The following is a 13661-nucleotide window of genomic DNA, read 5'->3' as shown; positions in this document are numbered from 1 at the left end:
TTGGAACAAGTTAAGACTATTAAAGGCTATAATTTCATAGTGATGCTGAAAGAGAAATGCTAACTAAAAGTGACAGAAATTTAGTTGTTATACAAAATAAGAATAAATATAAGGTTTCAGTTTACTTTGTTATTAATTTTAATAAATAGAAAGATATTGATATATAAATATTAAAATTATGTACTATAAAATATATATTATATATTTAAATATATATATTTCTATCTTACTAGTGGGAAGAAGTTTATAAAAACTTGATGAGGAATGAAATAATTCCCCAAAATATAAAGTCTACTCATTTTCTAAATGGGATTATTTTCTCCATTTCCTATTGCCAAATTGCTCTCATTTTGATATCTGGAAGAATATTTTCTGCAAGTTTTGTTTGAGTTACAAATCCCTTTGGGGAGAATCTGATCTTGTTAGATAGAACCTGACTTATGCAAACACTTTTTTTATAGTATATATGAAAACACACCATTGACCAGCAGATGGCTCTACAGAGCAATAAAAATCAAAAGAATTTAGGGTTGTTATATGTGTTGGAAATTAATGCTGGAAATCTTTTAGACACACACAGAAGTATTTTAGAATCATATAAATTTAAATAGTATAAAAGAAAATATGTAACTTGCTAAGTTAGCCTAGATAAAAGTTTAGAAATAAATATTTTTCAAAAAGTTCAGCATGAAGTTGTTATTGTAAATTTATATTTAAAAATTTACCCATTATTATACAAAAGTAGGTCAATACAGTTATCATGAGCAAATCATCTAAAATTAATTGCTGTTTTTAAGTACTATCATCTCATCAATGTAAACCAAGGTCAGGAATATTCAGCAAAATTGTTTATTCAATCTAAAAATAATGTGATGTCTAAAAAAATGAGTGTACTAAAATTTCCTTTACATAAACCTTATGTAAATTTTAGTTTAAAAATGCAAAGTAACTAATCCTATCTAATAAAAGACAAAAAGGGTAAGTAACCGTACCTCCGCTACGCTTCCCATTGTCTAATCAGGGCGATATGCAAATTAACTGCCAACAAAGATGGCGGCCGGCAGCCACGCAGCTGACGCAAGCAGGAGGCTTGCTTGCTCCAGTGATGGAGGAAGCCAAGGTTCCCTGCCTGCGGCGGCCCGGCTCTGAGCTCCGGAAGCAACAATGTTTCAATTATAGAAGCTAAACAAACCCCAGATACCTGCTTTCAGCAGGCCGCAGCCTCAGAGCTGGAGGGAGCAGGACGGCAACAAAGTTTCAATTATAGAAGCCAAACAAACCCCAGATACCTGCTTTCAGCCAGTCGCGGCCTCGGAGCTGGCAGCGCCAGTGAAGGCAACAGAGTTTCAATTATAGAAGGTAAATAAATCCCAGAATAAAAAAAAAAGAAAAAAAGGAGAGGCTGGAGCTTCAGTCCAGGCCAGCCTGAAAACGGCCCTCAGCCCCTCATCCAGGCTGGCCAGGCACTCCAGTGGGGACCCCCACCCTGAGGGGATGTGGCCAGCCTGAAAACAGCCATCATCCCCTCATCCAGGCTGGCCAGGCACCCCAGTGGGGACCCCCACCCTGAAGGGGGTGTGACCAGCTGCAAACAGCCATCAGCCCCTCACCCAGGCTGGCCAGGCACCCAAGCGGGACCCCCACCCTGATCCGGGACACCCTTCAAGGCAAACCAGCTGGCCCCCACCCGTGCACCAGGCCTCTATCCTATATAGTAAAAGGATAATATGCAAACTGACCCTAACAGTAGAAGGACTGGGAATGACTGGTCACTATGACACACACTGACCACCAGGGGGCAGACGCTCAATGCAGGAGCTGCCCTCTGGTGGTCAGTACACTCCCACATGGGGGAGCTCTGCTCAGCCACAAGCCAGGCTGATGGCTGCCAGTACAGCGGTGGTGGTGGGAGCCTCTCCCGCCTCCTCAGCAGCGCTAAGGATGTCCGACTGCAGCGTAGGTCTGCTCCCCGCTGGCAAGTGGACATCCCCCGAGGGCTGCCGGGCTGCCAGAGGGATGTCTGATTGCCAGCTTAGGCCCAATCCCCCGGGGAACAGGCCTAAGCCAGCAGGTGGTCATCCCCCGAGGGGTCCCAGACTGCGAGAGGGCACAGGCCAGGCTGAGGGACCTCCCCCCTTCCCTGAGTGCACAAATTTTTGTGCACCGGGCCTCTAGTACAGAATATAAACTTTATTCTGAAGAATCTCTCTAGGAATAACTATATACATCTTGCCTTATATCTCAAAGATATATACTAATTTCCCTTGACATTCATATATACTACATGTCATTTTATAATCATGGTCCTAGGTGTAACAAAAAGTAGCCATTGTTTTCTCTAGATTTTCATTGTAACCTATACTGTTTCATTTATTCATTCAAATAGCTAATATTTATCGAGTACTTGTTATGCACTAAGCAAGCTATTTTACGGGCTTTACATGTATGAATTTATTTAATTCTCAAAGCATCTCTGTGAAGTAGATACCATTATTATCCTCATTTTGCAGATAAGAAAACTGAGACACAAAGACTAAATAACTAGTTCAAATTCAGACAGGTAAAAAGTGACAAATGCGAACTTTGGTGGTTTACCTCCAATTCTTCTGGTCTTCCATGCTTTCATTCATCAGAAGATTTTAACTGAGGGGCCATGGAGTATGCACTGCTCTCCTAGATGTCATGAAAAAAAAAATGTATGCACAATCCTCATCTAAGGGGGGCTATAAACTAGTTAATAAAGACAATCATATATTTACCTTGGTATGATGCTTTATAATGTATAAAAGTGTGTTTACAAACCCATGAATATTAACTCTAAGGAAATGCTGCAGAAGATGGTGTAAGCTAGTCCTATATAATAAAAGTCTAATATGCAAATTGACCGAACTACAGAACGACCAGTCGCTATGACACACACTGACTACCAGGGGGCAGATGCTCAATGCAGGAGCTGCCCTCTTGTGGTCAGTGTGCTCCCACAGGGGGAGCGCCACTCAAACCAGAAGCCAACTCATGGCTGGCACTAAGGACCCCTCGGGGGATGTCCGCTGAAGGGTCCTGGACTGCGAGAGGGCGCAGACCAGGTTGAGAGATGCCCCCACCCCAGCACGAATGTTGTGCACTGGGCCTCTAGTATGTTAATGAAATACCACATTAGTGGTATAGACAGTAATTTAATAATACAGCTAGGCAAAAGAAAAGATGGCTATGGACTAGAGTGGGCAGATGTAATTCAATGAAGGTGGTGGGTTTTGAGCTGGGCCTGGCCAGTGGGAAGTATTTTGGCCAGCAGGGAGGAAGTGAAGAAGGTGGCACTCTGGCAGGGGGATGGAGACATTTTTCTAGAGCCAACAAAGAGACCTGGCCAGAAATAACTCAAGGCAGGTGAGGGAGTTACGGTAAATAAGGTTGGAAAAGTAGGTGGGGACAGACTTTTGAGACCTTTTATGTTATAGAAATGTTAGACTACAAGGGCAAGTAAGTGGTAATTGTTAACAACCCAGCACATTCCTCGGAGCTTATTTAGTTGCTACACATCACTATTGCATTTGCAGGAAAACTATTAGACTTGAAAATACTATTAGACTTGTTAAAGGTTCTGCAATTGTATAAGTCTTCTATTGATTAACAGACCTTTAGTAATGCTTATGAAGGAAGTTTTTAAAAATTATTTTTAAATTGAATTTATTGGGTTAACATTGGTTCACAAAACCATACAAGTTTCAAGTGTACAACTCAGTAAAACATCATCTGCACACAGCATCATTTCCCCAGCCTCCCAAGCAAAGTCTCTTTCCACCCCCATTCCTCCCTGCCTCTTTTGCCCACCTCCCCCTACCCCTCATCCTCCTTTTCCTCTGGCTATCACCACGCTGTTGTCTATGTGTTATGCATATATGTTTTGTGGTGTTTTTTTGTTTTGTTTTGTTTTGTTTTTGCTTAATCCCTTCACCTTCTTTCATCCAGTCCCCCAACCACCCTCCCCTCTGATGGCTGTCAGTCTGTTCCATGTATCCATGTCTCTGTTTCTATTTTGTTTGTTAGTTTATTTCATTCATTAGATTCTGCATATAAGTGAAATCAGATGATACTTGTCTTTCTCTGACTGCCTTATTTCACTTAGCATAATAATCTTCAGGTTCATCCATGCTGTTACAAAAGGTAAGATTTCCTTTTTTTTTTTTTTTTTACTGCTGAGTGATATTCCATTGTGTAAATGCACCACAGCTTTTTTATCCACTCATCTACTGATGGGTACTTAGGCTGTTTCGAGATCTTGACTATTGTAAATAATGCTGCAATGAACATAGGGGTGCATATATTCTTTTGAATTAGTGTTTCGGGTTTCTTAGGATGTATTCCCAGAAGTGGGATCGTGGGTCAAAAGGCAGTTCCGTTTTCAATTTTTGCTTTCTGGTCGAGTTTGGTGGTGCCCCAGAAGCAAATGCCACCAGATCTTGGAATCACCTGTGGGGCGATTCATATTTAATACTTTGAGGAAACTCCATACTGTTTTCCACAGTAGTTGCACCAATCTACATTTCCATCAACAGTGCACATCCTTGCTAACACTTGTTGATTTATTGATGATAGCCATTCTGACAGGTGTCAGGTGATATCTCATTGTGGTTTTGCTTATGAAAGAAGTTTACTGAAAAATTCAGAGCTATTTGATTTATGTATCTATACCAATATGGTTTCATAATGCTTTCTTTTGTGATGCATAATTTGTGATGCTTTCATGCTAATGTGTCTTTGTGCATTTTTAAATTCTCCTGTGCATATATGTATTAGGCCTTTATCATTCTGCCTCCCCTCCTTAGTGAAGGTAACTGCTAATAGTAAAAGTTATTAACACAGGAGTAATATATATAAATTATATATACTAGTATATAATTTTTAAAAGGTTTAGTCTCCATGACAACAAGATAACCAGTCAATTCAATCACCTGTGTGAAAAATAATTAGTAAAAGTTGTTGCCTGGAGTCATTTAGAAATCACTGGATCAACAATTAGTGAAGTGATTCAAGCAGAAATATACATTAGTTGGCAATATTGCAGAAAAACCACTAACTTTCTAAAAGATTAGGTGGCCAGCCTTTAAAGCAATGGTTCCAAATGTAGTTTGTTGAGACACCTTATGATATGCAGTTTCCTTCTTTTTCTCCTTCATCCTCTCCTCAAGTATTTTAGGAGATGTACTTACTGTTTAAATGCTTTTTGATTTGAGAATTTTACTCTAAAGTGGTAACACTCTGGGTGTTCAAAATTATGACCTGGAAGCCTTTGGGGAAGCAGGAAATAATTTCATTTTATTACCACCCATATATAATGGAAATGTGTCAAAGCATAAAACCTTTGGGACTTGATTCCATTTACTGACAGAGTCTAGTTGTACTAAATAATTTGTATTGGAATTTCCTCACCTTTAAGAGTGGGAAGCATAGAAAAGAAAGTGAGATGGATTCTGAAAACTTGGTTCAAAGCTACCAATTGTAAGAACCATAGTTGACATGTACCAGGCACATATGAGTTAACACTGTTGGAAAGAGAAAAGGGGAAAATGACCTGAGATCAATAAATAGATTTTTCAAGTTTAGCCTTAAAAAAAAACACTGATTATACTGAGAAGGGTTCAACTTCCATCTGGGCAAAGGTTACAGAGTTCTGAAAAAGAGTGAAATAGAAAACAGTTATATTTTTACTAAAAAATAGGAAACAAGAACACAGACAAATCAGAAATGAAATTTTCAGAAACAGCAACAAACAGAGCTGCAAATTCAAACTCAATAAATGAAAGCGTAAATTATTTTGACACTATCTTATTTCTTTGGCTTATTTGTCTTCTTTTTATTGACATGAATGTGGGAATGAGAAATCAAAAACAACAGGAGAGAGGTATGAAATGAAGGAGGAATAAAGAAAATAAAAAACTAGAGCACTTATTTTCTCAGTTCTGTCTCCTACACTTTACTTACACATTTTAATATTTCCTTCTAAGACTATATGTCCTGAATATATACCATTTAATACATATCCGTTTTTACTTTCTCATTAAATAAAATATACATATTTAGAAGATTTAAGACTAGGGTTGCCAGATAAAATTCAGGATGGTCAGTATATTTGACTTCCAGATAAAAAATGAACACTGTTTTAGTATAAACATGTCCCAAATATTACATGGGACATACTTATACTAAAAAATCATTTGTTGTTTATCTGAAATTCAACTTTAACTGGGCATCCTGTATTTTTATTTGCTGAATCTGGTAGACCTCGAAAAGAACCACTAGTCTTAACAGAGATGGATCTTCCTGTGTCTAATTTAGTTTATTAATATAAAATGTTTATTTAAATGTGTTATTGAAGTACATCATGCATACAAAATAGTACACTTATCATGAGTGTATAGTTCATTGTATTTTCACATAATGAACACAGTCATATAATCAGCACCCAGGATATTAACTCAGTTTGAAAAGTATGGTTCCGATTTTCTATCAAACATTTTAAAATCATGTGATTATACATGGAAAGAAAAATTATTGTAATGATACATGCCATAGTATTAATAATGAGAGGTCAGAGTTTAAGTGATTCTTATTTCCTTCTTTATAGTTTTCTATATTGTATACATTGTCTGTAATAACCACTTAAGACTTTTTAAGTGAGGAAACATTCTTTTTTATGTTTTTATTGATTTTTTAGAGAGAGAAGAAGGGCGAGGGAGAGAGAAAAACATCAACAAGAGAGAAACATTCATCGAGCCTGCAACCCTAGCATGTGCCATGACCGGAATCAAACCAGCAACCTCTTAGTGCATGGGACCACATTCAACCAACTGAGCCACATCGACCGGGGAAGGAAAACATTCTTAAAACAAAACTGTTTGTTTTGGCAAAATCAGCTCAATAGTGATCTTTACTCAAGGCCTTCTGGTGTGAAGTCATGGAGAGCAGTCATATCCTATGGAAGGCTTTCAAGGGACATGCCCAGATCACACTTTGCCTCAGAGAAAAGTGAGCTTCAAACTCATTAAATAACCTGGGAGGTGGGTTATGAAGAGTCCTGAGCAGATGTTAGAATGTTGAAGCTGGCAGGGACTTCAAGCTTCTCGAATCTAACCCCTCAGCTGATAGAAACTGAGGCTGGAGAGATTACCCATGGAAAGTTGGTTAACTGGGACACCCTTACTGAAAATGGCATTAGCCTTAGGGAGGATAAATGAGCAGGAGATTTCACAAGTCATTTAAAATTTAGCCACAGAATATCATGGCAATAACAAGAAAGTATTTGAACAAATTTTTATCTTCTTGTGGCCATAAAAGTCTACTGGGAGAAATCCCTATAAATGTATTGCAGCAAAGATTTATGCATATAACTTGGGAGAATTCAAAATGAGTAATGACAGAGAAGAATTATACACAGACGATGACGTGCACATGTAGTCAGTCCTCTTTCCAGGCTACGCCCACCAACAGGGCTGGGTTACATTCAATGTTTCCCTGTTGGTGCCAGTTGAGGTAACTCAGGGTTCTTAGACTTGCAGTCTCCTCTGGACTTCCTGAGGGAAGGGTAAATTGAAAAACTAAGAGTCTGTCACTCGGCCCCACCCTCTCAAGACATCATGATGAAACACAGGGTGGTGGAGAGGCTGGCAATCTCTAAGCAACATGTTTTTTCAGAGCTTGACCTTTGCAGTGGCTACTCCCAGGAACAGGGCCAATCAGTGAGTCCTGCCCATAGAGCAGCCACTCCTAGCAGCTCCCCATCCCAGCTGGGCATCTTATCTCTTGCTGATCCCATGGTTTTCTGGCCTCTGACTCACTGATGATGTACTACCTCTAGAGGGCAGTTCAGAGCACAGCTCTTACTGACTCACAGATTTTTAAAGAAACTATTTGAAATGTCCTGGATTGCATTAGCAAAACAAACCTATAGACTTTCAGAAAATGTCACAATTTTAGCTGCCTTCTCAAGGATTTGCAGGACTCTAGCAGTCCTGTGTACAGACCAAATATGTACGCAAGTATTTACACTGAAAGGAACTATGTGATAAGAGTTGCTAGAATTATAACATGCCTCCCCCCCCCCCAAAAAAAAAAAAAAAAAAACCCAGAGGATTCAAAGGGAAGGTTGATTCCAGCTGAGATAGTGAACAAAGATGGCTCATTTAGGAAGGGAGGCTGTGGGAGAGAAATACTCAGGCAGAGGAAAATGTCTGAATAAAAGTTTGGAGCTGTGAAAGAATCATAGCACAGCAACATGAGAAGTTCTGTTTTCTAGAAAGAGTCCTTGCTGTAGCCAAGCAAGGACTGAGAAAAGAGCCATATTTTATCAAATCTTTGATGTCATGATCGCCATCAATAATAAGATGCACTCTGATTTCAGAGATATTTTAAATGTTCTTTTTATTTTTAAAAAAATATTTTAGAATTGATAAACACAGTTAGCTGGGGTCAGATTATAGAAGGTCTTGAAAATCAGATAAGAAGGGTATATGGTAAGCAATGGGGAGCCCTTTTGAGCAGGGGTGTAATAGTATGTTTAAGATGACTGCTCTAGTTGCTGTGGTGAGGCCAAGGTAGGATACATTGTGCTAGAGCTACTGCATTAGTACAGGACCAAGGGAATAAGAGGGGTGGCAGTTGGAATGAAAAGAGCCAGACGCAAGAGTTATTTCCAAGGAAAAATCAACCATACAAACATGGGGTGTGAGAGAGGAAAGATGAATTCCAGATGAGTAATGAAGAAGGACATGGTATGCCTTTCATATTTTATTTCCAACTTTTTATGTTTTCTTCTTTGCATATTTTTCCTTTCCTGATTTTTGCTAGATGGTAAAATTTTTATTATTCCTTTTCTCTCCTATCTAGTGCTTTGGTTCCCGTCTTTAATATTGCTAATGGTTGTCCTTACGTATTTAACCCTACATTTTTATATTAACACTAGGGGCCTGGTGCACAAAATTCGTGCACGGGGCGGGGGGCGGGGAGGTCTGTCAGCCAAGCTTGCCCCCTCTCACGTACTGGGAGCCCTCAGGGGATGTCCTACTGATGGCTTAGGCCTGATCCCTGCTCCCCTTGGGGAGCAGGCCAAAGCCGCAGTCTGTCCTCCCTTTGTGGGAGGCGACCAGGCTGATCTGGGGAAGACACCAGCCCCATCACTCCGTTGCTGCAGCCACTGCCAGTCACTGCAGCCACCAAGGTGTTTTCATCAACACAGACTGCAGTCCCTTCACCATGAAAAAATGACAACTTTTTTAAGGTATTTTTAAGATGTGTCTTTCATAGGATATGACATTTCTTTTTTTATTTTTATTTTTATCCTCATCTGAGGATATGTTTCCATTGATTTTTAGAGAATGTGGAAGAGAAAGAGAAAGACAGAGAGAAACATCAAAGTGAGAGGAACACTTTGATTGGTTGCCTCCTGCATGAGCCCTGACTTGGGCCCCAGCCAGGGAGGAGTCTGCAACCTAGGTACATGCCCTTGGTCAGAATTAAACCCAGACCCTGCAGTCAGCAGGCCGAGGCATTATCCACTGAGCCAAACCGGTTAGGGCAGGATATGACATTTCTTAGCCCTCCAGCAGCGGACCTTCTTTTTTACTCCAGGAGTGAGATGGAAAAACCCTACATCACCTTTTTGGATTCTTATTACCCAAGTTACTAAGAATATTACCAGTGGCATACAGGGAGCTTAGCCAATGAGTGGTCAGAAAAGGTATTTCCTCTGTAGTTCACACCGATCGCTGGCTCGGCCTCTGCCCAGGCCTAAAGCCTCGGCCTGGGCAGGTGACCTCCAGACACTCTGATAGCCGGCTCCACCCCTGCCCAGGCCTAAAGCCTCGGGGCCTGGGCAGGGGACCCCCAGCCCCTTTGGCAGGGGTCCCCTTGGCTTCGATCGCTGGCTTGGCCCTGCCCAGGAGCCCCCTGGCTCAGGCCCTTCCTAGGCTGCTCAGGTCCCACACGGGGCCTCAGAGTGACCTGGGTGCCGATGATTTTCCCTGGACTCAGGCCAGGGAGCCAGGCTGCTGGGTGCCTACGTATGCGTATTAACTGCCATCTTTGTTGTGTTAATTTGCATAGTCGCTCTGATTGGCTGGTGGGTGTAACAGAGTGACACCAATTTGCATGTTTGTCTATTATTAGGTAAGATAAAAAATGAATAGCTACTCATTTGAAAACCATATGAAAGATTTAGCTGCCTTTTCTCTCCTCCATTCTCATCCTCATCCCCAGGCTCAATTAATGATTAAATGAATATAGGCTTTTTCTTTAGAGAATGGATGTTCCCATCATCAGTCATCCTAGAAAGTGGATAATCCCCATGTAGAAAATAAATGGAAACGATAAACTATAAAAGGAGAAGCTTCTATCTCTCTCAGGATCAGGGACCCATTTGGCCCTGGACTTTGAGGTATGGAGAGGCTTTGAGCAGGCTCAGGCTGGTGGTGAACTCTGCCCAGGGTAGCAGCAACATCAAGCCTCTGTTTTGTTTTGTTTTGTCAGGAATGGCAGCAGAGACAACAGAAGCTCAGAGAGGGAAACAACCAGCATTTGAGGCCCTGGGGTAAGGAACCCTAGCCTGGAAAGACATTTTATCTGCATTCTAGCCCCAACAAAGAAGTAGGAAGCATGATTAAGATGTTGTCTTTGGACCAAGGGAAAACGTTTCTTTCCTGAAGCTGAAGTGGGACAACAGTGGACATCAATGGGGAGAACTGAGCTCATGATAGCAGAACTTTTTCTGAAGGTTAAAGCGGTAAGTTAAGAAGCTCAGAGATCGCCATAACCGGTTTGGCTCAGTGCATAGAGTGTCGGCCTGCGGACTCAAAGGTCCTGGGTTCGATTCCGGTCAAGGGCATGTACCTTGGTTGCAGGCACATCCCCAGTGGGGGATGTGCAGGAGGCAGCTGGTCGATGTTTCTCTCTCATCGATGTTTCTGACTCTCTATCTCTCTCCCTTCCTCTCTGTAAAAAATCAATAAAATATATTAAAAAAAAAAAAAGAAGCTCAGAGATGGCCCTGGATAGTGGTTAGAGCATTTGCCTGTACACCAAATGTCTGGGGTTCAATTCCCAGTCACAGGTACGTACCTGGGTTGCAGGTTCTATCCCCGATCCCCGCCCACATTGATGTTTCTATGTCTCTCTCTTCCTCCTCCCCTCCCTCTCTTCCTTCTAATCTATCTAAAGTCAATGGAAAAAATATCCTTGATTGAAGATTAAGCGGGGGGCGGGGGAGGGGGGACAAGAAGGCCAGAGGGGGATGCATGGGTGCTCTCTTTTAGAGCTTTATCTATAAAATAGTACAAGTAAAGTTTCAGATATAGTTGAGAGCCCTTTGAGAGAAGTGACTCCAGCAAGGAGGCTGGTAGGAGAGAATGCTGTCCTAATTTTGGTATAACCTGGAAGGATGGATACTTTCCATTATAGTCATAGACTGAGAAGCTGGAAATAGATGTGTTACAGAAATAGCTTTTAAAGGGTGAAGTAAACCCTGTGTCTGTGGATTGATAGTAAGTTTACTGATAGAAGCTGAAACACGTCCTGACCTTTAGAGACCGATACTGGAGAAACCAGACTTCCCTTCTACAAAACTCCCTTGGTACTTCTGCTGGGGTTAGAATACAGGATTAGTGGGTATGAAAACATTTATGGATTTCTGTTTTTGTTGAGGTCCTGCAATTCATTTTCCTTGAACTGAAGACAAGAATAATTCTTGGAACTTTCACAAGGTTGATGTGATGCCCTGATTCCTATTTTGGTTTAATGAAACGGAATCTCATTAAGAGCCAAAGCAACTTTCATTAGTCATATGAGCCTTGCACGTTTACCAAGAACTTGCCCTCCACTCTGGCAAAAAAAGAAGGGCTGTGTGTGCCAGCTGACTTGCTCTAATATAAGGTGGAGGCTGGGCTAAGTTTATGCAAGCAGTGCACGCAAGCATCATCTAAAAATATCGCTGTGAGTTATTAACTTGGATAAGATACATTTCTCAAGATTTTAAAAAAATATCAAGAGTAGCTTAATATATTAAGAGGTGTTCTTTTTTTAACAGCTCAAGAAGATAAATTTCTGAGAGACTATTGACTCTCATACAAATTTCTTCTGTTCTTAGAATATGTTAATCAAACTTTAGGGGTCTAATTAGCTTAGTAAATCAAGATGATAACCTGGGAGAGACTGGGACTTAAGGTTTTAAGTAAATTCTTCTATGAACCAAATCCTCCTGAATATGGTTGAAGCCTAAAGTGTCAGGCTCTCTCCTGGTTGCTACCACCATTTATGTATGACTGGGTTCAAAAATTCCACTTCAGGGACATTTTATTTCTCCACAGACATAATCATTACTCCCTCCTCAGGAATTTGGGAGCCTACCTCAAGGAGAAGTCTTTTTCCACATGAGGAAGGAGATTCCACACAGTCTGTTCTCCCTAATCTGTTCCTATGCTATCTGACCAAAGAGTGCATCTGAGGAGCCCCAACTGCCATACCTCTCTGTCCTCTTTTGACCTTTCTACTTAAACTTGAAGCAATCTCCAACAGCATGTGACTCAGGCAGCATAATGTCAGGGATCAGGGCTGAACTATTCTAGCACAGTGGATTAGCAGCCAAGGAGCGGTTCCTCTGACTCGGACTATCCAGGGTTCTCTGAGGATTTATTCTCTGGCAGCCATGCCACTCAGGCTGTAATAGCTATGTAATTCTCAGGGGGTAATTCTGAATTAGAACATGGCAAAATCCATGATGGGTGAGCTTATTTTCTGGGTGCAGTATTTGGGCACATTACCTCAACTAGATGGTCTTCAATGAAACCTCCAAGAAAGAGTAGGGTTTTTGTTTGTAATTCCTTCCAACTTAACTCTGTTATGGTTGTCATTCCATTGCACACCACGACCAGCAGCGCTTGATCAAGCATAGGGTTACAGGGATGGTAAACTGTTTGCTACATCATGAGGTCAGACAGTGTAATGTTACCTTTAATGAGCACTACAGGATGGGTGTGGGGTGTATATCATCCAGTGCCCCCACTGTATCTTTGAGATCAATATCACAAAAGGAAATGTCTATGGGGACATTCAGAAAACTGAACATAGGCATGGATTTTTTAAAAAGATAAGTCTATTTCTACAACAGGCAAATTAGATTAGTCTTCTTCCAATTTATCAACAACAGAGTAACCATTTTTAGGCAAATAACTTCCTATGTAATAATTCAATGATAATTAAATTGCTACAATTAGTCAAACATTAATTAACCAATTAAGTTGCATAAAATTAGTCAAAGTGTGGATCCTTATGCTGACAGAAAGAAAGAGAAACAAACCTGACTTCTGGCAACCTTACACTGTTTTTCAGGTTTTTCTCAGAATAAACATCATCAGAATTGGCTTCTTCCTTTAGCAATTCTCTTAATTGGGTTGCAGCTAATTATAGTAGCAACATGGCCAAAGGGCAATAATTCTGCACTGATTGAAGCATCTCAAAGAAACCACTGCAAAAACGTACCTGGAGTTTGGGGATGATTTGAGATTTCTTCCCCTGGTACTTCATGGAGACCGTGCTTACTTTCGTTGTTCAGGGTGTATTTTGGTTCTGTCTGTCCAGGAGCAGAGGTAAGTCAGCTATGTGCCCTTTGATTTTCC

Source organism: Myotis lucifugus, unplaced genomic scaffold (assembly GCF_000147115.1).
Source record: "Myotis lucifugus unplaced genomic scaffold, Myoluc2.0 scaffold_6, whole genome shotgun sequence".
NCBI classification, from domain to species: domain Eukaryota; kingdom Metazoa; phylum Chordata; class Mammalia; order Chiroptera; family Vespertilionidae; genus Myotis; species Myotis lucifugus.
This window is presented reverse-complemented; position numbering follows the sequence as displayed.